General features: G+C 38.3%; 1 long non-coding RNA gene across 1 annotated transcript in view; it reads right to left on the reverse strand.

Moving 5' to 3' along the window:
* Positions 1-2,945: 2,945 nt before the first annotated feature.
* LOC150089118 (uncharacterized) overlaps positions 2,946-25,115 on the reverse strand; it is a 31,463-nt gene continuing 9,293 nt past the window's right edge. The window contains exons 2-3 of the long non-coding RNA XR_016548105.1: positions 13,384-13,530; positions 2,946-3,026 (exon numbers count right to left, since the gene is read on the reverse strand). This is a non-coding gene — a long non-coding RNA (uncharacterized LOC150089118). The remainder of the gene's footprint in view (positions 3,027-13,383; positions 13,531-25,115) is intronic.

Below are 25,115 nucleotides of genomic sequence, written 5' to 3' on the forward strand. Positions count from 1 at the left end.
TCTTTATGTTGAATTGCTTCCAGAAGTCTTTAACTGTTGGTACATTTTTGCCCTGTTTTGCCTCTGTTTCTGCTATCAGCATCTTAAATGTGCATCTTGTGTAATAGTGCTTAAAAGCAGCAATTACTCCTTGGTCAAGTGGCTGGATAACAGATGTTGTGTTAGGTGGTAAAAACAGGATTCTGATGTTCGGTGACAGTTCAGCAAGGGTTGGAGGGTGACTTGGTGCATTGTCCAAAATAATTAAAATCTTAAAATCCAAATTTTTCTTTTTGCAGTAGCTTCGAAACACATCCTCAAACACATGTAGTAGAAGGTCAGTGAAGATCTGCCGTATCACCCACCCTCTTCTGCTGTTCCTAAAGTAAACACCCAGGGTAGTCCTTGCGATCCCTTTTAACGCTCATGGATTGGCTGCATGATAAACAACAACAAGCTTCAGTTTCAAGTCGCCACTTGCATTTGCTCCTAACATAACAGTCAACCTATCCTTAGCAGCCTTGAAGCCTGGAGCTCGTGCTTCCTCTCTTGAGATATATGTTCGTGATGGCATTTTTTTCCAATACAGTCCGGTTTCATCAAAGTTGAAAATTTGATGAAACCGGACTGTATTCCTAGAAATCAGTGTATAGCCTTCTTCCTCAATTAGTTTTTTCAGTATCGGCGGAAATGCCTTTGCTGCTGCTTCATCTGCACTCGCAGCTTTACCTGATAATTTCACATTATGGAAAGCGTGACATTTCCTGAAATTATTGAACCAGCCACTACTGGCAGTAAAGGGAAGCACTTCTTGAGGGTTTTCAGCTTTATTTCTGAGGTCTTCAAATATTGCCAATGCCTTTGTTTTTATCATAAGCAAACTTGTTCCTGATTTCTTCTTTGTTTGATCTTCTGTCCAAACAGATAAAAGATGTTCCATCTCTTCCAGTTCTTTGTGTCTTGATCTAACTGATTTTGTTACACTTTGTGTAATAAAATCAATTAGATTGAAAGTTGCTTTTATTTTTTCTACATTCTTTCTAATTGTTCTCAGTGTTCCCTCATTTCTGCCTATAGCATGCACAATATCGCATGTTCTTTCATTCTGGTCAAAACGTTTCACAATTTCATATTTTTCTTCTATCGATATTGCTTTTCTTTTTCTCTCTGAAGTATTTTCACCAGAATGCTTCCTTTTCACACTTTTTTCAAAAGTATTTTACTCATTTTTTTGAGAATAGAGCACAATTATAAAATGAACAAAAATGAGGAGGCAAGCTTGATATACATAAATGCACAGCGAACAAGTAGCAACTGAATAAACAATGCAGTGCCCATGTAGAAACTGAATAAACAATGCAGTAAAGGCGGAAACACACTATTCTCACATATTACATGCTTACGTTTTACTAAAGCACATTTCTGGAGGTCACTACCATAAAACAATAAAAACAATTTGCAGTTTCCGGTTTATTGGTGGTTCCTGCTAGTGGAGTCTGTTATAAACAGGTAGTAAAAGTCGATCTAATTACATTTGCGTTAATACCAATAGCTGGAATTCTGTGGATTTTTACTTTATTATGTTAAATGTGTTTCCCCTTCCACGAAATCATAAAAACAAATAAATTTTCCGAATCTTCTCTTCATTCCTACTGTGTTGTGTTCAGTTGGGGTGATTCTGCCGTGTTCGACTGCTATTTCTTGTAAACACAAAGGCGAATCATGCATAAGCAAATTACGTTCATGTTATATGCGACATTGTTCCCCTATTTATAAATCGTGTATGATCGAATTTGTGTAGTGCAAACACATGTTATACGAGGACTGACTGTACTAATTCTGGTATCTTTTTGCTGAGATTTCTACTCTTAGAAAGGAAAGCAGCTATAGCTGTCTTTCCTTTCTAAGAGTAGAAAGGAAAGACAGCAGACCATGTCAGTGCTTTTATGACTTTAGAAAAGAACATCATTCTTTTATTTCCTTGGGCTTAAAGAAAGACAGTTGTCGTACTAATATCCTGCTAATATTCGTGTTATGTAATATTTTTCCTTCAGTGCTTTGTTTTTTTCAGAAACTATTTGTTTTTGCAATTACTAAATGTGTAAACTACCTTATTACAGTCTTTTTTTTTTTTAACCTCATTTTACAATTAGTATTACCTTGAGGCTTTTGCTGCACCAGCCATAAAAAAAAATTAATAATAAAATAAAGTACCTAATTAACTCCCTCCCTCCTTAAGGAGGCAAGTATACAAGGAAGCAGTACAGGAGAAGGATTCTATTGCAATATGATCATATGATCTGCTCCCTGCCCAGTACTGTACAGTGGAAAACTCTGTCAGTGCCACTCTACCTCTGAATCTTGTATCCTCTTATTGAGATGTAGGGAGAACTGGCTTATGTGGTATCTGATCATGGATTATTTTATTCATTCATTATGTTATTAGCATTACATCTGTGTTACTCATAATCACTATTTTGTAAATTTATATCCATGTGAGACCCCTGGCACCATGCCGTGATGGGTATATTGTATGGTAACTTTACGTAAAATAAAAATTAATTAATTAATTAAAGTATCCAGCAGGGCTCTGAATTCCACCAAGCTGTCATCCTGAACAACCCATGCAGGCAAATTATTCCAATAATCAAAAACTCGCTGGTTAAAAAGAAAACTTCCCACATAATCCCATCTAAACCTCTTCCCCATAATTTGAATGTATGTTCCCAGTGTGTGTGTGTGTGTGTGTGTGTGTGTGTGTGTGTGTGTGTGTGTGTGTGTGTGTGTGAGCAAGTGAGTGAGTGAGTGAGTGGGAGAGAGAGAGAGGATATAAATAATTTCAACACATAAAAATAGAAATTTTTCTTCTCCTGACAGCACTTCTTCCTAATAAAATAAATAATGAAACAACATTTAACAACTATTTACCTTTTGTGGTTCCACCTCTTCTAATTTTGATGTATCATCAGCAGTTGTGCTTTCCTCCTCATCTGTACTCTGTGCCTGGACTGTACCAGTTGTACTCTCTGTCTCATCCTCTTCTTGTCCTTTATTATTATAAATTGTCACAAATTCTAAAACTCTCTCTTAAAAACCAAAATTATGCTAATTTTAGAACAATTATTCGTTCAGAGAAAAAAATTTGCTTAAAACTAATTAGATTTAAAATTAAGAATCATGCACATTCAAAACCAAAGGAAAGTTTAGCTGATTTTCAATGTTTATCTGTTTATCAAATGTATATTATTAGTTGCAGAGCAATCACATCGACTAAACCCAGCTTTATCAATCAGTGAGCTTGTTAGCAAGGCATGAAGCAACCTCAATACAGAAAAGTCAGCTAACACAGTACAAGATAGTCTCACCATTATAAGTTTACCTTAATTGTTCCTTTCTTTGTGCTTCAAATTATTTTGTTAAATGATATCAAATTATTTTGTTAAATGATATGTAGGACATCTTGAATGAAACTCAAAATTTATTTTACAATTAAAATGCCTATCATGTTTTTGTAATATAAATTTAACACAGTTAGTTCACTCATAATAGAATGCATTGTGTATATTACTTGTTATAGTTCTGGATTTAATTCTTATTGTTTGTTTGTTTGTTTTTTGGTTTTTAGGAGCATTAGCAACTAAGGCCATATTGCTCCAGGATATGCGGTGGTCATTCTCTGAACCTTTCCGCATCCTCCGTATTTGGTGGTGACGGGCTCGAACCCCGGTCTAATCAAGAAGCATGTGCTACGCACTGCTGCTCCTTCCCACCTGGCTACGGAGGCGCCTATTTAATTAATTCTTAAGAGAAAACTCAACTTTCCTTTACTAAACATATTCAAGGTTTAGAATATCTAAATTAAATATGTAATACTGTTCTCAATGGCATTTATTATTCTTTGGAACTGTATGTCTTTGAAAGAATTTTTTTTAATATAAAATTTTAATATTTAATATAAAAATTAAAAATTATTAAAAATTGGCTTAATTACAGCCTCAAACAAAGAGCAGCTCAGAAATTCTTCTGGTTGTCAATGGAATCAAACCAGACTTCTCCAAATGAGACAGCAATGTATTGTACCAACTAGGTTGACATAGAGGACTATTCACTTGCACATTTTTTTATTATTTATGGTATTAAGTGGTACCTGCCAAAAGTTGGCAACACTGCTGTTCAATCTACAGATAATTTAGATAATTACAACGTACTCCCTCCATGTTTTTGCCCAATTGCAGGGTGGGAAGCCCCTCTAAAACAACACATAAAAGCAATACAAAAAAAAAAAAAAAAAAAAAATACATACATACAGAAGACAGTTCAAAGTCCAGGTTATAAATAACTGCCAGCCCATTTCGAAGTCCCCATCATCATCAATTAAGATGGCTACAGCAAACCATACCAAATTATAAATAAAATAACAGTGAATAAGGAAATCTTCATAACATCAAGGAGTTCTTCAAGAATCTACATTCCAGAGTCTGCAGGAACTGGGTACTCCACTGAGAAAAGCCTGCACCAAAGTAGCTGCCTAAGACAGAACTGCAAGCATAAGGAGCTGGAGCTCTGTTGTGACAATCACAACAATGCTGACTGCAGCACAAACTGCAGGAAATATCAAGAAGAAACTGAAGATGTCGAATACGTGGATGCAAAAATGGGAGTGGACACCTACCCTGATTCAGGAACAGAATACCACATCCTTGCCCACTTCCACCAAAATGCAAAATGAATTCATTCATTCTGTTACATCACACAGCACAATTCTTCATATGAAAACTATGAGCTGTGCAGTTAGCCTTGTAACTGCAATACTGCACACATCCTCCATACCTGCATTTGCAGCTGAGTTCCAAGGCATTTCAAGATCCCCACCTCCATATCACAAGAGCTTTATACTGCAGTGTCATATTCCACCAAGAGGGACACCAATATTCCCAATTAGTACACCTACTTCTGCTAGATGAGATATGGATTTGAATGTGACTCCACCACATGAACTCATGACTCCAGCAAGCCAAGTGCTCAAAATTCCAGCTAAGCCAGCTCATACTGTACTCCACTAGCAATCCCAGGCTTTCAGATGCAGAAGCGTCTTTTGCCTATCAAATACAGCAGTGGCGAAGTCCTGGAAAGATGAGAAGTTACCTTGTGTTTCCACTATAATTGTTTCACAGGCTTCTAAAATAACACTGAGATAACAATTCAAATCTTAGATCAATATATTCCTCACAGGTGTACACAATACGTTCCCATGACTCTGTTTTACCACAATGGCAATTAGTTCTTTCAGTGATTCCTAAGTCATGCAGCTTTGTGTTAAGCTGCTTGGCTTAGGAATGAACATAGCCTGTAAGTTCGGTGCAAACCATTTAAATTGTATCAATGCTACATGTTTTACATCTGAAAAAAATTTTTGGGTAATCTGTCCTTTATCACACACTCTCTCCAGTGCACCTACCAAATATTTATCAGAGCATCCCCAATTCTTGCTTTTCCTCTCCACGAATCTGCCATGATACCAATTCTATATTCAGAAAAGAGCTCATAACACAATGGCACACAGAATAGGATAACACAATGGCACACAGAACAGGCTAACCCATGGTACACTAAATGCAGATCAATAGGTAATTTGCCAGTTAACACCTGTAAAGCTGGGGTCGACACAGTCCTGTATGCCACCACCCTAGATGTCCTCAATAAAACTGGCCATCTCCAAACATTTATTAGTATGCTTTGGGAAAGTACTATAGATGTCACACTTGGTTCAAGATCAAGAGTTTTTGAGCGGCTAAAGCAGCTAAATAACTTAATGAAAATCACCATCCATGCTTGCAACCAAGCCATCAAAAAGAAGAAACCCCAGTGCTGTTCCATTGTGGTGCCCAGAATCGGACCGTCTCTTCAGGGCTGTTCATTCCTCCCGGAAAGACTTCCAGCATGCCAGGTGCTATATCCCAGCCTAAGATTGATGCCTGTTGAGAAGTATATAAGATCCTGAGAAACCAATATACCAACCTTAATAGAGCTAAAAATAAAAAATCTTGGTGCACCCTTGTCTCTACTAAAGGAAACAGTGAGCCATAGGGACTTACCCTCTGTGTTGTAACTGATAAGCTTCCCAAAGAGGACATTGCTCAATCAACATTCACTCCTGAAGGTACCACCATGACTTGCTCCTTGGATGCCATGATCAACAACATCTTAGCCTACCTTTTCCCCAGGGATGTGCAGCCTTCTATGGTACATCAAACAGAAACATGTACCCACAATCATAACTACTGCAACCCACTTGCAAGAGCCATTTACCAGAGAAGAGCTCTTTATCACCTCAGAAAAAAATAAGGACTGGAATTGCCCTGGGCCTGATCTAGTTGAGGTACAGGTTCTGAAGTAACTGGTGAAATCTGCCCAAAACAATACGCTCTCCTTGTTCTATAGGTGCCTTACAGAAGGCACATTCCCAGATGCCTGAAAGACTACAAACATTAAACAGATAGTCAAGAACCCTGAGAAACTGCCCCACCTCCTAGATCATGTCACCCGATCACCCAGCTTTCTATCTTCGGAAAAGTTCTTGAGCGATTCTTACTCCTTCACCTCTCAACTCACTACGAGACTCGGCCAGCCAATTTGGCTACAAGGCTGGTCACAGCCAGACAAAAGCATCAGCAAAAAAAAAAAACTTCCCACATCACCAGTCTATACCCTCCATTTTTTTTTTGGCTAATGCTGTATAAGCTTGCTTTCTTGCATCATATGCCTCTACTAATGTTAATGCTAATAACCACTCTTTGTATTTTCCCATTCTTTTATCCAGAGCAGTAACTGGATACTTAGTGCCACATTGCTACAATTTGTACAGCAGTCTTTTGTGTGCTAGGGTATCAAAAGCTTTCCTGAAATCCAAGTATAGTCAGGCCTCTCTTTAACAAACTTCCATATAGCAAATATTTTCTACAGAGTGAACTTTTTTGATTTCCCCTTGGTCATTACATTGAAAATAGTTTCCGTATAACGAAGGAAATTTCCATATAATGAACTTATTTCGAGAGACCTGGGTATGCACTGTTCGTAGCTCTGGCCTTTAGGCAATAAAGCTGATGCTGTAGAAAGCACGAATTAAGAGCTGAAAGGATTAAGCATTACTCCCTTTAGCTTTTAATAGCTAAAGGCTTTAATTCCACAAATTAAGAGCTAAAACATTTTACAATTTAACGGTACCTGTAAGACCCTGCAGGAGGAAACTGGCCAACCATAGCGTGGGATAGAAAAAGATGGAAGTTTGGGAGAGACCTTTGCCCAACAGTGGATCAGTAATTGCTAAAAAGAAGTAAAACCTATACGCTTCATACACTACTTTGCCGAGAAGTCCCACTGGTCAGCTTTCCATCGCCATTGGCATATTCCCTACACGGGCATTGGCTCTGGTCCACCTATTTTCTACCATAAGTATTCAATTAGAGAATTAGGAGAGAGAGTGCTCTTCCTTTATCTCGAAAATTCATGTTGTTTCGAAGAAATTAGTCATCCACACTTAACATTAGCATTACTAGATGCATACAATGCAAAAAAGCAAGCTTATGCAGCATCAGCCAAAAAAAAAAAAAAATGCTCCCATTTCATCCCTCCATTCATTCCAAATGCCTGTCCAGCTCAGCCTTAAATTTATTTAGGCTATTAGCTTCCACACCAAAAGATGCAAGCCTGTTCCACCAATCAACTAATCGCTGGCTAAAGGCAAATTTCCACACATCTATTCTACAACTAAAAAAAGGTAAACTGCAGCCATTATAAACACACTGCAGGATGGAAGCCTCCTCAACAATTCATGCTGAGGAAATGGACCATAATCTGCCACGCTGGTCCAGTGCAGGTTGGCAGATCAACCGTATTTAGCAGTCAGGGCTTGAACCCCCGGCCTACCCTTAAGTTTTGCAAATTACAGTGTCTGGAGACTAGGCACCAGGGAGGTGATCTGATAGAGGTGTATAAAGCCTTGAATGGTTTGAGCATGCTCAATGCTGACAGGATTCTTCCTCTTGCTCAGAATAATCACCTGAGAGGGCATTAATTCAAATTGAGGAAAGACAGATGTAGGATAGATGTGCAGAAATTTGCCTGTAGCCAGCGGGTAGTTGGTTGGTGGAACAAACTTCCATCCCTTGTTGTGGAAGTTAATAGCCTAAATAAATTTAAGGCTCAGTTGCACAGGTATTTCAAACAAATGGAGGGGTGAAATGGGAGTGGTTTTTTTTTTTTTTTTTTTTGGCTGATGCTGCATAAGCTTGCTTTCTTCCATCATATGCTTCTACTAATGCTAATACTAGTCAAGGAGCATGTGCTACTGCATTCCCGCTCCTGACCACTCGGCTACGGAGGCCTTTTTCTACAACTATCTTTCCTCAATTTGAAACTGTGCCCCCTCAGGTTCTTAGTCTGAGCAAGAGGAAGAATCCAATTAGCATTCAGCTTGCTCAACCCATTCAAGGCCTTATACACCTCAATCAGATTCTGCAAATTGCAGTGCCTGCAATTTGCAGAAGTTAAGCCTTTCTTGGTAAGAGCACCCCTTTGTTCCCCTCAACAATCTTGTTGTCCTTCTTTGTACTCCTTCTAGCAACTCTACATTCTTCCTAAAAGGAGGCCTCCAGACCTGTACACAGTACTCTAGGTGTGGCCCGACCATTGCCTTGTATGACGGGATAATCACCTCCCTGTCCCTGCTAGCAAAATTCCTATATATCTTTGACAAGACTCCATGATGTGCCCTGACAGCCTGTCTGCACTGCTCAGCAAAATTCATATTTGACTGCACAATTACCCCCAGGTCTTTTTCACTTTCCACTTCCCTGAGCGTTGTACCACAGAGTTGGTACATTTCTCTTCGGTTATTGCTACCCATATTCAGTACTTTGCATTTGTCAATGTTAAACTTCAGTTGCCATTTCACAGCCCATTTTCCCAACTTATCTAGATTCAGTTGGAGTAGCATACTGTCTTTACTGTCAATAACAACCTTGCCAACCTTTGTATCATCTGCAAACTTGAACATTAAACCTGATATACCTTCATCAATATCATTGATAAATATACAAAACAACAATGGGTCCAACACCGATTTCTGGGGAACTCAACTAAACAACATTTCTCCACGAAGAGCAGTGTCCATTGATTACAACTCTCTGTCATCTCTCATTCAACCATCCCCTTATGCATTGTAGCAACTTAACCTTAATGCCATACATTCTCCAATTTGTATAGCCGTCTTCCATGTGCAACAGTATCAAAAGCTTTCCTGAAATCCAAGTATATGATATCAATATTATTTTTGGAATTGAGTTCCTTTGTGACCACATCATAGTATCCAATCAAATTGGTCAGACAAGACCTCCCTTTAACAAACCCATGCTGTGTCTTAACCATTACTGCAGTCTTGTCTAGATGATCCTGCAATGCTTCTTTAACCAGTGATTCCATTATTTTCCGCAGAACACAAGTTAAACTAACAGGTCTGTAGTTACTTGTGCCACCTTTTGAACCTCCTTTGTGAATTGGTGATATATTTGCACACCTCCAGTCCATGGGGACCTCCCCTGAGTCCAAGGAAACTCTCAAAATTATGGCTAAGGGTTTGCTTACTTCCTTTGCTGCCTCCTTTAATATAACTGGATAGATCCCATCCACCCCAGGTGCCTTCCATATGTTTAACTTCAACAATTTCTCCTCCACTTTGCTCTCAGTTATTAGAAAATTACTTAGCTCCATGTTAGAGTTTGATAAACTTCTGGCACCCCCCCTCATTGAATGACTCCTCTTGTGTGAATATATATATGCAAAATACTCATTCAGTTTGTCAGCTACCTGAGCATGATCATCAGTAGTCAACCCATCTATGTTAAGTGGTCCAATCTGATTCATCCCTTTCCTTCTAGAGTTTACATAAGTAAAGAACTCTTTGCTGTTTTTTTTTTTGCATCCTTTGCCAAAGATTTCTCGTAATCTGCCTTCACCTACCTAACCTCCTTTCTGACCTGATTATAGACTAGTTTTTACCTGCCATAGGCTTCTGTGTCACCTGATACTTTATATGCATCCCATACATTCTTCTTCTTCTCTGCCACGAGCCTCGTTAATTCATCTGACATCCATTTAGGCCAAAACCTTGAACAGTATTTCTTAGTTGGAATGAAAAGCCTAGTAGCCTCCAAAATTAAGTCTCTGAAGGCTTCCCATTTAGAATTCAACATTGGTAACATCATCAGTTGATCCCACTGTACAAAATTTAAAAACTGTCTGAGACCACTGTAGTCACCTTTACGAAAGCAAAAGCCCTTCCCTTTAGCCTTGATGGTAGTTACATGTTTAAGTAATTCCCACATCAGTACATTGTGATCACTGTCACCCAATGGTTCCTTTATCTGCAAATTCTTAATGCATGAATAATCACTGCTAATAATCAGATCAAGAGTATTACCCCCTCTGGTTGCCTCTCAAACATGTTGCTGTAGAAAACAGTCATCCAATAAATCCACAAAAGTATTGTTAGTGTGCGAGTGATGAACCCACAAGTTCCAGTCAATATCTGGAAAGTTAAAATCCCCCATTATAAGACATTCTGATTTACTGGCCCACTCTATTTCTCTGCACAACTTCTCATTATACTCATCAGATTCATTATGCGTATAACACACACCTACTCTCATTTTTCCTTTGCCAGTGCTTATTTCACACCAAACAGACTCAACACTGCATTGTCCACCAACATCAACTGGATGCACTTCCCTAGATTTTATGTGTTTTTTAACTAACAGCATAACCCCTCCTCCTTTCCTGTCCTGTCTATCCTTTCTGTACACATCGTACTCCTCAAATTATAATTTTGCACTGCTTATGTCTGTGTGACACCACATCTCTGATGTACCAACAATATCTGCCTTTGATGTCTTGACTAGCACTTCAAGCTCATCAAATTTATTAACTATACTCCTAGCATTGGTGTACATGCAAGTATACATGCACGTGTTCCTACTCTTAGTTACTCCAACACAGCCCATGTATTTACTTGTTCCACTATGACTCCCAGCAGTCCTGGAAATCTCCATTACCTTGCTTTTCAGGTTTTCACTAAATTTCACCTGTCTCTGTTTACATGGTAGCTGTGGTCCCTAAATTCAGCTTTGTTTTAACTGCTGTGCAAGTAACCTTACAGTGTCTAAGAGGAAATCCTTCAAGTGTGGTGTGAAAAAGTAGAAGTGCTTAATAGTGTATACAGCGGTGTTAAAAAAAAGAAGTCACTTTAAAATTTGATGTCCCAGCCAGTAGTGTGTCAGCCATTCCGAAAAACCCTGGTTCGATTGTAAATCTGTTTGAGGAAACGGGACCCATTCGGAAGCGTACGAAATTATGCCTTTGGGAAGATGTAGATGAAGCAGTTTTTAAGTGGATGAAGTTGAATCGAGACTAAAATGCTAATATCAGTGCTATTAATAAAAGAAAAGGCTACGGAGTATGCATCTTTTCTGGGGCACAAAATATTCCAAGCCAGTTCTGGCTGGCTGGACAAATTTAAAGAGCATCATGGCTTACTCGAAAAAGTTATATCTGATGAAAATGGAGTTGCAATCAAAGAAGACTGTACCCATTGGAAATAAACAGTTTTGAAAAAAATTATGGAGCACTACGAGTCCAAAGACATATTCAATGTTGATGAACATGACTATTTTCTAAATGTTTGTCGAACAAGACACTGACTTTTAAAAGTGATAAATGTTTACATGATAAAAATAGTAAGGAGAGAATTACACTCTTGGTTGCAAATATGGCTGGTAATGAAAAACTGAAGCTTTTGGTAATAGGCAAAAGTAAGTAACCCCGATGTTCCAAAGGAGTAGAGTCGTTAGATTTGGACTAAACTACAACAAAAAATCTTGAATGATAAGCAAAATTTTTTAACAGTGGATTTTAAATTTCGATAGAAAGATGACAAAAGAAAACATAAAAATTGTGTTGATTGTCAACAACTGCCCTGCACACCTTCACTCAGTAATTTCGAAACTTACAAGTGTGAAGCTTGTTTTCTTCCTTCTGAATAATTCGTCTTAACTGCAGCCAATGGACCAAGGCATTAACAAGAATTTGAAAATACACTACCGAAGGTGCATACTGAAAAAAATTATACTGAGAATAGAAACCAACCAACCTATAGATTCTGTTATAGATTTGCCGATGTGCATATCAGAGTTGGCGAAAGTGTGGAGTCAAGATGTGACGGAAACAACAATTAAGAATTGTTTTGCAAAAGCAGGTTTTTCTAAAATGCTAATTAACAGAGATGAGTGGGATGAACTACTAGAAGACACTTGAGCAATCTTAGGAAGGGTTCCAAGTGAGGTTTGATCAGTGGAGAAATTGGTCTTGACAAATTTTTAGGAGTTGATAATGATGTCATAGTAGCTGAATATCTGAGTGACGCCAACATTTTGGAGTATATTTAAAGAAATAGTGACAATATCGACAATGAGTTGGATGAAAATGAGGGCAATATTAAATCTTCCAAACTTAATATATTATTAATATATATTAATATATAATATATAATATTTAATATATAATATATTAATATATTATATACTATAATATACATAATGGTTTTATATAATAAAAAAAAGGGTAAAGTGCAGCCATTATCAACCCACTGCAGGATGGAAGCCTCCTCAACAATTCATGCTGAGGGAAATGGACCATAATCTGCCACGCTGGTCCAGTGCGGGTTGGCAGATCGACCGTATTCAGCAGTCAGGGGCTTGAACCCCGGTCTACTCAAAGAGCGTGTACTACTGCACTCCCGCTCCTGACCACTCGGCTACGGAGGCCATTAATAAACAAAATACTAATACAAGCTCTTTTTAAAACATAGCACTGGTATGCACTTATGTAATACACACAGCCTTAGTCACTCATGCGCCATTATAAAACCAAAATTCAATAAATCAATCAACTATGTAATATATATATATATGAATGTTGCAAAAGCATAAAACCTTCAACTGCACCAAAATATTTACTTTAAAGAAAAAGTAATGATCAGTTGGATTCAGCACACAAAATACATATAAGAAACAGTTAATGTAAACACAATTTTTTTTTTGTTACATAGAGTTATTAGTTTTGTTACATAGTGGTCAGAGGTATATCAATTTTTTAACAAAAGAGAAGGAAAAATCAATCAATCAAATAAAAGATGGAATATACAAAATGAATGAAAAAATATTTGGGAGCTACTCTTATAATAATTCTTAAGTGTTCCATTTTTTTATCAAATGAATTTAAAAATGTATAAATAATGGCTTAGTAATCTTAACATTTTTATTATATGGGTATGCACTATATCGAAATACATACCCTCTTCACTTTTTGTTGTATCACTTTGTTCCTCCTCTTCTACAGATTCTTGCTGAACAGACAAGTCAGATGGTGCTTCAGCTGATTCAGATCCTTCCTCAGTTGTTTCTTTTTCCTCATGTAGTTCTTCTTCTTCTTCTGGCTCATCTAAAAATTATAAACTGTATAATTAGAAATCATATCTGCTTTACTTATTCAAAATATATTCCAAACACTATATCCCAAAAGCATTAATTTAACAAAGTGAAATCACAGGATAATATCTGAGCATAAAAACATAAAAAATGGTCACAATATTAATTAATCTATTCTACTAGCTAATCAGTTGGCAGATTAATCAAGATAATAATCAAAATATCTACAAAGTAATTGTTTGCAACCCCCATTATATCTTGCATATCTATGCAGTTATGAAATTAAAATAACTACAATAACAATACAATAGCCAAAATAATAATGTATTATTAAAATTACTGTATTTGAACAATAATTAGAAAAAGCACAAAGAAAAATATACTATTGTTGGAACAAACTTCCATTTGGTGTTGTGAAAGTGAGTAGTTTGAATAAATTAAAAAAAACTAGATTAACTATAAGAAGGGATGGAGAGGTGATACGGGAAGTGTTTTTTTTTTTTTTTTTTCGTCTGATGCTGCACAAGCCTGCTTTCTTGTATTATTAGTAGTAGCAAAAACCATCTTCCTTTCTAAGGTAGATGCAAAAGCCATCTTCAAGTAATGAGATTAATGTTGTATAAAAAACATTATGGGAAACCTGTTGTCTCAAAAATTTACTTGACATGTTGAACAGACATCTTGTGTGTTCGACCCGCTAATATTCATAAAGAATACAAGCAGGTCTCGATCACACAAGTTGTCTGTCCAATATGTCAAGTAATAATATGACATACAAGGTGTGGCTATTAAAAGAGACTGTTGCAATAAAATAAATATAATGAAATATTTCATACCTTACAAGTTATCACCTTCAAAATAACTGCCTTGGAAAGTTGATCACACTGTTCCATACATTTAGTCCAAACACAAAAATATTTTTGGAAGGCATCTTCTGTAAGCTCTTTAATACTTCAATCATTTCTTTCTGAATGTCTTCAATGGACTGAAAATGGATTCCCTTTAAAAGGCCTGAGTGTGCATAGCACGCGTTCCTTGAGTGGACCGGGGTTCAAGCCCGTGACTACTAAATACGATAAATATTTGTATTGACGATTTATTGTAAACTCTACTGACTTGGTTGTCGTGCCGGAGTATAAACAGAAAATTTATTTTTTATTTATTTACACTTTTCAGTTTAAGGAAGAGAAAAAAGTCACAAGTGGCTAGGTCTGGTGAGTATCCCAGGGGCTCACATCTAGTGAGTATGGGCTTGGCACACCCAGGATCCTGAGCTGGATATCATCATTCTTCTCTTCCTTGGTGATTCCCTTTTATCTCTATCTCTATCTCTCTCTCTCTCTCTCTCTCTCTCTCTCTCTCAGGGTAACTTAGAAATTTTTTTTTTGGCTGGTGCAGCATAAGCCTCAGGCTTCCTTACACCATATGGCTAATAATAATAAAATAATAATAATAATAGAGTGCATGTTCACATACATGGTTTTGTTTTTTGGCCAGAAACTGGTGAATAGAGAATATTATGTGCTGGAGTACTGTCTTGATGGAGCATCAAACCATCCTTCCACAATTCAGGTCTCTTCCTTTGAATTTCTTCACATGGCCTTGTCAGAACTTCAATGTAGAATCAGATCAACTTCAAACCAGACTCTCAATCAAACATGATTGGTTGTCAGCCTGATTTGGGAGTACATATTCGGCCATAATAATTCCTTTAATATCAAAGAAAAGCAGCAGCATGGTTTTCACTTTTGATTTTGACATTTTCGCTTTTTTTTTTTTTGGTCTGGGACTCTGTTTTTGTCTTCCATTACACTGACTGTCTTTTAGTTTCTGGGTTGTATTGGAACAGCCAACTTTCATCGCAAGTAATTACAACAGTCAGAAAAAACATATTTACAAACTTGGAGTCTTCTCATTCTTTGATTTTCATTCAAAATTTTTGGCACCATCTTGGCACACACATACACTCCTCTAAATACTTGGCACATGCTCTTCAGTTTTCATGGATACTGGATGGCCTGGTTGTTCACTGTCTTCCACACTCTCTCTTCCTTATAAAAATCTTTTATACCATTCAATCATGCAAACTCTTGACACCTTTTTTTTTTTTTTTTTTTTTTTTGGTCTGGGACTTTGCTTTTATCTTCCATTACACTGACTGTCTTTTAGTTTCTGGGTTGTACTGGAACAGCCAACTTTCATCGCAAGTAATTACAATAGTCAAAAAAAACATATTTACATATGGAGTATCCTCCCCATAAACTTTACGTAACAGCTCATAACTTTCAGTTGGTGTTTTCTTTAGTTTTGGTAAAAATCTGAGGCTGATTTGTTGTTTGATTCTTTTGTCTGTCATTTTTCCAGCAAACTGCAAAAGCAAAAGATAATGATAACCTGTCTCACTACAAAGTGAATGAGCATGTTGGAACATGACTTGGCAGATAAATAGGAAAGGTTCAAGATCAACTGCTGCGCTGCTTTTGTTTCACAGATAGTGTTTGTGTAGTGGCTGTGCATGCCATCTCATTATTTAATAACCACACCTCATATATTCATGATTACAAATGCTAAAAAGGAATATTAATAATTAAGCTTCTATAGTGTTATCACATTTTAAAATCCATTGTCAATATGGTATCACATGAACACTGATGACTCTCTCTCTCTCTCTCTCTCTCTCTCTCTCTCTCTCTCTCTCTCTCTCCACATAATATCAGATCGAATTATTCTTAAAATAAAAATTTAAAAAAAAAATATGAACAATAATCCAATAATATAATGTTATGATATGGTAGTCTTATAAAGACACCATCAGTATCAATTAGTTTGTTCAGCCTATGTACCTATCTTGCAAAGAGAATATCACACATTCCTGTGATATAACTGTTACCCAGTTCACATTGCTTGGCACAAATAAATGTTTCTGCAGTATAATCTTATCCTTGTGTGTTCTTTGAAACAATATTTTATCTAATAATGCAACAGTAGTTTCCTATCATCTTTAAATCTAAACTATTTCCTGAGCAAGCTTGCATGCCAGAGTCTTGAATGAAATTAGTATCAGCAGTGGCAAATGATGCAAGAAAACAATCTTATAAAGCAGGGGTCGGCAACCTTTTTTGAGTAAAGAGCCATTTTTGATTTAATTAAAAAAAAAAAAAAAAAATCCGAAGAGCCGCACCCCAGCTCAAGCTGGAAAGGTGGGGGGGGGAGTTTTTTATGAAATGGAATAGAGTGGGAAGGTGTTCTACTAAAAAAATATATTTTTTTAAATATTATTTATTGATACTGAAAAAAACGTAACATTCAATTAGGTATGAATTAATGTGACTTTTTCTGCTGAACTTCTTGAGCGAGTCTCTCAACATCAGGCGAGCATGCCGTAATTTTCATCTTTAAACATGCTGAAAGATTTGCATTGTTTTCAGATGGTTTCTTGATTTATTTTTAATATACAGGGGGTCCTCATTATCCGAGGATAATTGATTCGAGAAAATTCCACTTAAAATGGGGACCAATTTTCATAATGTGTATTATGTACTTGTACATAGTAAAAAAATGGAGGAACTGAAAAATGAGACAATTATTTTATTAGGCATTTTTTATTATAATACGTTGAACAACGCAAGGTTAAATTTTAAAAAAAAGTTCATTGAAGTTACACTTTTTTTTTGCCATATTTTTTCAGATAAAATTGTGTCTTAGCATTCAGTTGTGTCTTTAACTTTGCGCTAACTTTTGCTGCATGATATGAGGATCGTTCAAGTGCTTGGTCAATTTTCTCAAGGGATCACTTTAATTCTTTAATTTTCAAATCTTTAACCTGTGGTGGTCATCATTTTCAACTTCCTCTTCTTCTGTGGGTAGTTGGTCTAATTCTGCTAGCTCCTCATTTGTAAGTGGTTTTGTGCTTGATTCAAATAATTGTGCAATATCCCATCATTAACTTCGTGGAATCCCACTTCTTTTGCAAGACACAATTTCATTTTCCCTCATGGGTAGAACGATGGGCAGAATCGCCATCCTCTACACACCAGGTGGAAAAGACCCAAGTTCGAATCCCATCGATTAAAGGAAGAATTTTTATGGGTCTTTTTCACAATGTGGCTGAGTTGGTCAGTCTTGGGTGAGGGTAGCATGGTTTTTTCCCTCTGGAAACTTGGGTTTTTTGTCCTTGCTGGACAGAAAATCGTCCTCAGAACACACGCAATTTGCAGACAATATGCACGGAGGAACATGGATATAGTAGCCGATGCTCCTAAAACTCAACGACCAACCAACAATTTCATCTTGTAACCCAGTCAACTGCATTCTTCATATTCACAAAAGGAATCAGGGTATAACTTTTTCCATGAGCTATTCATTAATCTACACAAAATTTCTTTCCAAGCTTTACCAATTATTTGTATACTCAGCAGAATATTAAAACTTTTCCAAATATTGTCCACATTATTTTCATTGCATTCTTCATATCGTAATCTGATAAGCTTGCAACCTCATAACTGTGGGGACTCGGTTAATGAATACTCAGATACCAGAGACCCTCTGTAGTTCACGTTCGAAAATATTTTCTCACAGAAATACGTCCCTTGTCATACATATATTGTTGGGATATCAGAGACGTGGTGTCACACAGATATAAGGAATGCAGAACTGGAATTTAGGGAGTACAATGTGTACAGGAACAATAGACAGGATAGGAAGGGAGGAGGGGTTATGCTATTAGTTACGAAACGAATAAAATCCAAGGAAGTGAAGCCAGTCGACATCACTGGACAGTGCAGTGTTGAGTCAGTTTGGTGTGACATAAGCATTGGGAGATCAAAATTGAGAGTAGGATTGTGTTATAGGCCTAATGAATCTGATGAGTATAATAAGAAACTGAATAGGGAAACAGAGTGGACCAGTAAATCAAAGAGTCTTATAATGAGAGATTTTAATTTCCTAGATATTGACTGGAATTTGTGGGTTGGTCACTCACACACTAGCAAGGTTTTTGTGGATTTATTGGATGATTGTTTTCTACATCAGCACGTTCGGAAGGCAACTAGAGGGAGTAATACTCTTGATCTGATTATCAGTAGTGATTCTTCATGCATTAAGAATCTGCAGATAAAGGAACCACTGCTCATTCTGGACTAATGTTATTAGTGGAGTCCCTTAGGGTTCAGTGTTGGGTCCATTGTTGTTTTCTGTATTTATAAATGATATTGTTGATGGTATATCAAGCTTAATGTCCAAGTTTGCAGACGATACGAAGGTTGGCAGGGTTGTTAAGGACACTAATGACAGTACGCTGCTGCAACAGGATCTAGAAAATTTGAAAGCTGAGAGGTGGCAAATGAAGTTTAACATTGACAAATGTAAAGTACTACATATGGAAAGCAATAATCCCAGAGTGATGTATCAACTCTGTGGTACTACACTGACAGTGGTAGAGAACGAAAAGGACCTGGGGGTAATTGTGCAGGCAGATATGAAGTTTTCTGAGCAGTGCAGATGGTCTGCAAGAGCAGCTCATAGTGTCTTGTCAATGATATACAGGAATTTTTCTAGGAGGGATAAGGAGGTGATTATCCCCTTGTATAAAGCAATCATCAGGCCACACCTTGTACTCAAGGTGTGGCCTGACGAGTGTGGCTCTTAAAATGAGGCCTCCAGACCTGTATACAGGTCTGGAGGCCTCATTTTAAGAAGGATGTTGAGCTGTTGGAACGAGTACAGAGAAGGGCAACAAGATTAGTAAATGGAAGAAAGGCTTAAGTTTTGCAAATTCCAGTGTCTGGAGACTAGGCACCTGCGAGGTGATCTGATTGAGGTGTATAAAGCCTTAAATGGTTTGAGCATGCTCGATGCTGATGGGATTTTTCCTCTTGCTCAGAATAATCGCCTGAGAGGGCATAAATTCAAATTGAGGAAAGACAGATGTAGGATATATGTGTGGAAGTTTGCCTTTAGCCAGCGGGTAGTTGGTTGGTTGAACAGATTTCCATCCTTTGTTGTGGAGGTTGATAGCCTAAATAAATTTAAGGCTGAGCTGGACAGGTATTTGGAACGAACAGAGGGGTGAAATGGAAGCATTTTTTTTTTTTTTTTTTTTTTGCTGATGCTGCATAAGCTTGCTTTCTTGCATCATATGCCTCTGCTAATGCTAATATGGGCTAAAAGTTAGAGCCGCAGTTACAGGTTCAAAGAGCCGCATGTGGCTCGCAAGCCACAGGTTGCACTCCCTTGTTATAAAGCATCAGCCAAAAAAAACCCTACTCCATCATAGGATTGCCAGGGGGGACTGGGGGTTAAACCAACGCACCCTGTCATTGTTTTATAAAACAACCTTTCTACCGATCGTCACTTACACCTCAGCAATATGGTTTCCCAAAACAGCAACTGTAGTAAACCGATATATCCTTGATGCAACGCAAAGAAACATCCTACTGACAGTTACACGTGCTTGTAGAACAACCAGTACCCACGCACTGCAGGTCTTGGCCGGGGCTCTCCCCCTTGACTTAGAGATCACGCGCAGGGGAATGAACTACCACATAAAGGAATACCTTGTACATACCATGGCTATACTGTGGCGTTAATGCACCACAAAAAAATGAAAAGACAAGACTGTAAAAACACCTGATGCAAGTTTGGCAGGAGCACTGGGAAATATCACCAGGAAATTCATTCCGAACATCGACAGGATGTACCCCAGTCCCCCAACTTGGTTTCAACCTGGCTTATACACCACCTATTTACTGACTTGTCACGTGGCCTTTAAAGCCAAGCTGACAGAAATGGGGATTGAGGTGGATCCGAGTTGTGCCTGTGGGGAGCTCGAGTGCTGGGAGCACATTATGTACGATTGCACCCATTATGAGGACCTCAGGTGCAGACTGATCACTGCAATACACTACCTCCCCAAGAACTTGGAATCACATCTATTGGACTCACTAGAGGAATATAGGGAGCTAAAGGAATATGCCCAAAAACTATTTGGTAGGCGTAAAACACTGATAGCCATCTACAGAAGAAGATAAAAATTTAAAAAATAAAATAAAATAAATAAATAAATAAAAAGAGACACAGAACACGCGTGGAGAGGACTCAAGGAGAACCTCCCTCAGGAACCTGCTCACTACTAATCATCTAAAACCAGCGATCGCAAGAATAACCCCATGGAGATGCGGATCCTCCCATGATGAAGAGAACCACAGCCATTGATAACAGACTAACAACGGACCTGACCAGTGTTCATAGCTGAGGACAAATCTGGATACTAAAGGCTACCAATGACAGAGAAGACCGACGAAGATAGAAACTCCAAGTTGCTGCCTTGATGGAGCCATATTGGCTCAAGGCTCTGCACTCTCTTGTGCAGTGCAATTCTTTTACTCCCACACCCGGCAGGGGAGGGAGGTGACGGCTTGCTGTCTCCTCTCTTTCCTGCCACACCATTCCTTCCCTCTGGTGGGGCATGGGCATGCCTCACTGAATAATTGAGGGTCACTTACCCTATCGACCCTCTTCTTCCTATTTCACCTCCCAGCCTTCACTCTCCCCTCCCAGCACTTTCTCTTGCACAGTGTATAGCCCTACACGTCCAAATTTAAAATACACCAAAAAAATTTCGCCCAACCTTTTAGGCACTTCAGAAAGGCCTTCAGCGTCAAACCCCATATTAGTGCTTTAATGTAAGTGAACTAAAATCAACCGCGCTCGTTCCAATTTTATTTTAGGTCCTAGCCATTAAAATCCCAGGAAAGTAAGTGGCAGGACCTGCCAGAGTACAACTGACTCAATGGTAATACCCGGCTAGCCTCCACGTGGCGAGGTATGGGCAACGTCGGGTCCCATTAGGGATCTGGCAGCCAATAAGCCGGATAAACAATGGGCACAACATATAACACTACTCATGACCCACACACTTCTAAATCTCTGGCTTTGACAGGGTACTGTCACTGATACATAGAACATTCGCAGAGATGGGAGAAATCCCAGGAGCCGCTAGACCCTCAATATACCTCATACCTCATACTCTATCACAAGTCCATCCCATCCGATAATTTGTCTAGTTCTTCCTTGAATTTATTCAAACTACCCAACTCCAAAACAGTAAGTGACAGTTTGTTCCAACAATCAACTACTTTGTAAGTTCTGCACATCCATCTTGCAACCATCCTTTCTCAATTTGAATTTATGCCTGCTCATGTGCATAGTCTGAGCAAGCGGAAAGGAAAAATCCCATCAGCAGTGTGCTCAAGCCATTCAAAGCCATAAACACCTCACATGTGCTTAGTCTCCAGATGACAGCTGCAATTTTTAAACCTGAAACCTATCTTGGTAAGACTACCCATTCGTTCCCTTCACCAATCTCACTGCCCTTCTCTGCACCCGTTCCAGATCTATATCATTCCTATAATGAGACCTCCACACCTGTATGCAGTACTGAAGATACGGCCTGACCATTACCCCATAAAATGGGATAATTACCTCCTTATTCTTACTGGAAAAGTTCCCGTATATCATTCACAAAACTTCATGAGCTGTCCTGGCAGCCTGTATGCTCAGAGAACTTCATATCACCTAAAGATAAAATAGTACATTATTTGGTTACTGGTATGTTAAGGATTAATTTGTCATTAACATAATGGAACTGCATTAAATTTGTGTAATTGTAATGTATTTATAATGCATGTGATGTAGCTTGAGGAAGAGGAATTAGGCTGGAAAATATTTATGCTTCCTGACGATACTCTAATAACATAAGTAGTGTTGCTTTTAAATTTATTTTTGTAATAGTCACATTCATAAAGTGTATTCTACCACACCTTTGCTTATTATGCATCCCCAAACCACCTGACTCAAAGGGAACTTCACTGTTGATACAATGAAGTTAGGGTGATAAGTTTCAAATATATGTCATACCACTGATGATTAAAAAATTATGAAGTGGTTGGTGTTATTTCTGGTGCAAGTGCTGCTTAGTTCATATTGCACATATCAATGATGGTTGTACATAGTGAGCTCTTCACTGAATAACTGAAATTAAACATTTTAAAAGTCTGTCCTGCATTGAAATAATAATCTGCTTCAGCCCTATTCCATATTTTGTTTTGGCATTTAGAGTCACTTGTTTCTTTTTAACAATTCTTGACAAATAAGACCTATTACAGTCGGTCTTCTTTTTTCAAGTCAAATCATTGGGGAAATAAATTAATTAGAAAGCCTACCCAATGAAGAGCAATAACTACATTTTCCTTCCTCAGAATTCACTGCTTGTATGTCATCGCACTGATGATTAGAAACTGATGATTGTTGTTATTTCTGGTGAAGTTGCTCAGGTCATTAGCATTAGCATTAGCATTAGTAGAGGCATATGATGCAAGAAAGCAAGCTTATTCAGCATCAGCCAAAAAAAAACAAAAAAAAAAACCAACCACTACTCCCATTTCACCCCTCCGTTCGTTTGAAATACCTGTCCAGCTGAGCCTTAAATTTGTTTAGGCTATCAACTTCAACAACAAGCGATGAGAGTCTATTCAACAAACCAACAGCCCGCTGGCTAAAGGAAAATTTCCGCACATCTATCCGACATCCGTCCTTCCTCAATTTGAATTTATGCCCTCTCAGGTGATTATTCTGAGCCAGAGGAAGAATCCCATCGGCATTGAGCATGCTCAAGCCATTCAAAGCCTTATACACCTCTATCAGATCACCTCGCCGATGCCTAGTCTCCAGGCTCTGTAATTTGCAAAACTTAAGCCTTTCTTCGTAAGAGCAACCCTTTGTTCCATTCACTAATCTTGTTGCCCTTCTCTGTACTCGTTCCAGCAGCTCTACATCCTTCTTGAAATGAGGCCTCCAGACCTGTATACAGTACTCAAGGTGTGGCCTGACCAATGCCTTATACAAGGGAATAATCACATCCCTGTCCCTGCTAGAAAAATTCCTGTATATCATTGACAAGACACCATGAGCTACTCTTGCAGCTCGTCTGCACTGCTCAGAGAACTTCATATCTGCCTGCACAATTACCCCCAGGTCCTTTTCATTCTCTACCACTGTCAGCGTAGTCCCACAGAGTTGATACGGTGATCTGGGGTTACTGTTTCCCATATGTAGTACTTTACATTTGTCAATGTTAAACTTCATTTGCCACCTCTCAGCCCATCTGCTCAACCTTTCCAGATCCTGTTGCAGCAGCATAGTATCAGTAGTGTCCTTAACAACCCTGCCAACCTTGGTATCGTCTGCAAACTTGGACATTAAGCCTGATACACCATCATCAATATCATTTATAAATACAGAAAACAACAATGGACCCAACACTGAACCGTGAGGAACTCCACTAATAACATTAGTCCACGTTGAGCAGTGTCCATTGATTACCACTCTCTGTCTTCTGCCACTCAACCATCCCTTTATCCATAGCAGCAATTTGCCTCCAATGCCGCACTTCTCCAATTTGTGCAGCAGTCTTCCATGCGCAACAGTATCAAAAGCCTTTCTAAGATCCAAATATATAATATCAAAGTTATTCCCTGCATCCAGTTCTTTTGTGACTACATCATAGTATCCAATCAAATTGGTCAGACAAGACCTGCCCTTAACAAAACCATGCTGTGTCTGAGCTATAACTGAATTCTTGTCCAGATGATCCTGCAGTGCTTCTTTAACCAGTGTCTCCATTAATTTTCCTGGAACCGAAGTTAAACTAACAGGTCTATAATTACTTGTGTCAGCCTTTGATCGTCCTTTGTGAATTGGGGTTACATTTGCACATCTCCAGTCCATGGGTACCTCCCCTGAGTCCAAAGAAGCTCTCATAATTATGGCTAGGGGTTTGCTTACTTCCTTTGCTGCCTCCTTTAATATAACTGGATAGATCCCATCCACCCCGGGTGCCTTTTTTATGTTTATCCTCAACAATTTCTCCTCCACTTTCCTCTCAGTTATTAGAAAATCATCTAGCTCACTGCCAATGTTTACTTCACCTACAACATTCCCCTTCCTGAATAACTCCTCATGTGTGAATGTAGATGCAAAATACTCGTTTAGATTGTTAGCCACCTGAGCTGGATCCTCAACTATTGAACCATCAACATCCAGTGGACCAATCTGATTCATCCCTTTCCTTCTTGAGTTTAAATAGGTAAAGAACTCTTTTCTGTTTTTCTTTGCATCCTTTGCCAAGGATTTCTCATAATCTGCCTTTGCCTGCCTAATCTCCTTTGTGACTTGGTTACAGACCAACTTATATCTATCATAGGCTTCCATGTCACCCATTAATTTGTATGTATCCCATGCATTTTTCTTCTCTGCCATATGTCTCATTAGTTCATCTGACAACCATTTAGGCCTGAACCTTGAACAATATTTCTTGGTTGGTATGTAAAGCCTGGTAGCTTCCAAGATTAGTTCCTTGAATGCTTCCCATTTTGAATTTGCTGTTGGTAACAGCATCAGTTGGTCCCACTGTATAGAATTTAAATACTGTCTCAGACCATCATAGTCGCCTTTACGAAAGCAAAAACCCTTCCCTTTACCTCTGATGGTAGTTACCTCCTTGAGTAAATCCCACTTCAGCACCCTGTGATCACTGCCACC

Source organism: Mastigoproctus giganteus, chromosome 2 (genome assembly GCF_048544385.1).
Source record: "Mastigoproctus giganteus isolate SK-2022 chromosome 2, ASM4854438v1, whole genome shotgun sequence".
In the NCBI taxonomy this organism is placed as follows: Eukaryota; Metazoa; Arthropoda; class Arachnida; order Uropygi; family Thelyphonidae; genus Mastigoproctus; species Mastigoproctus giganteus.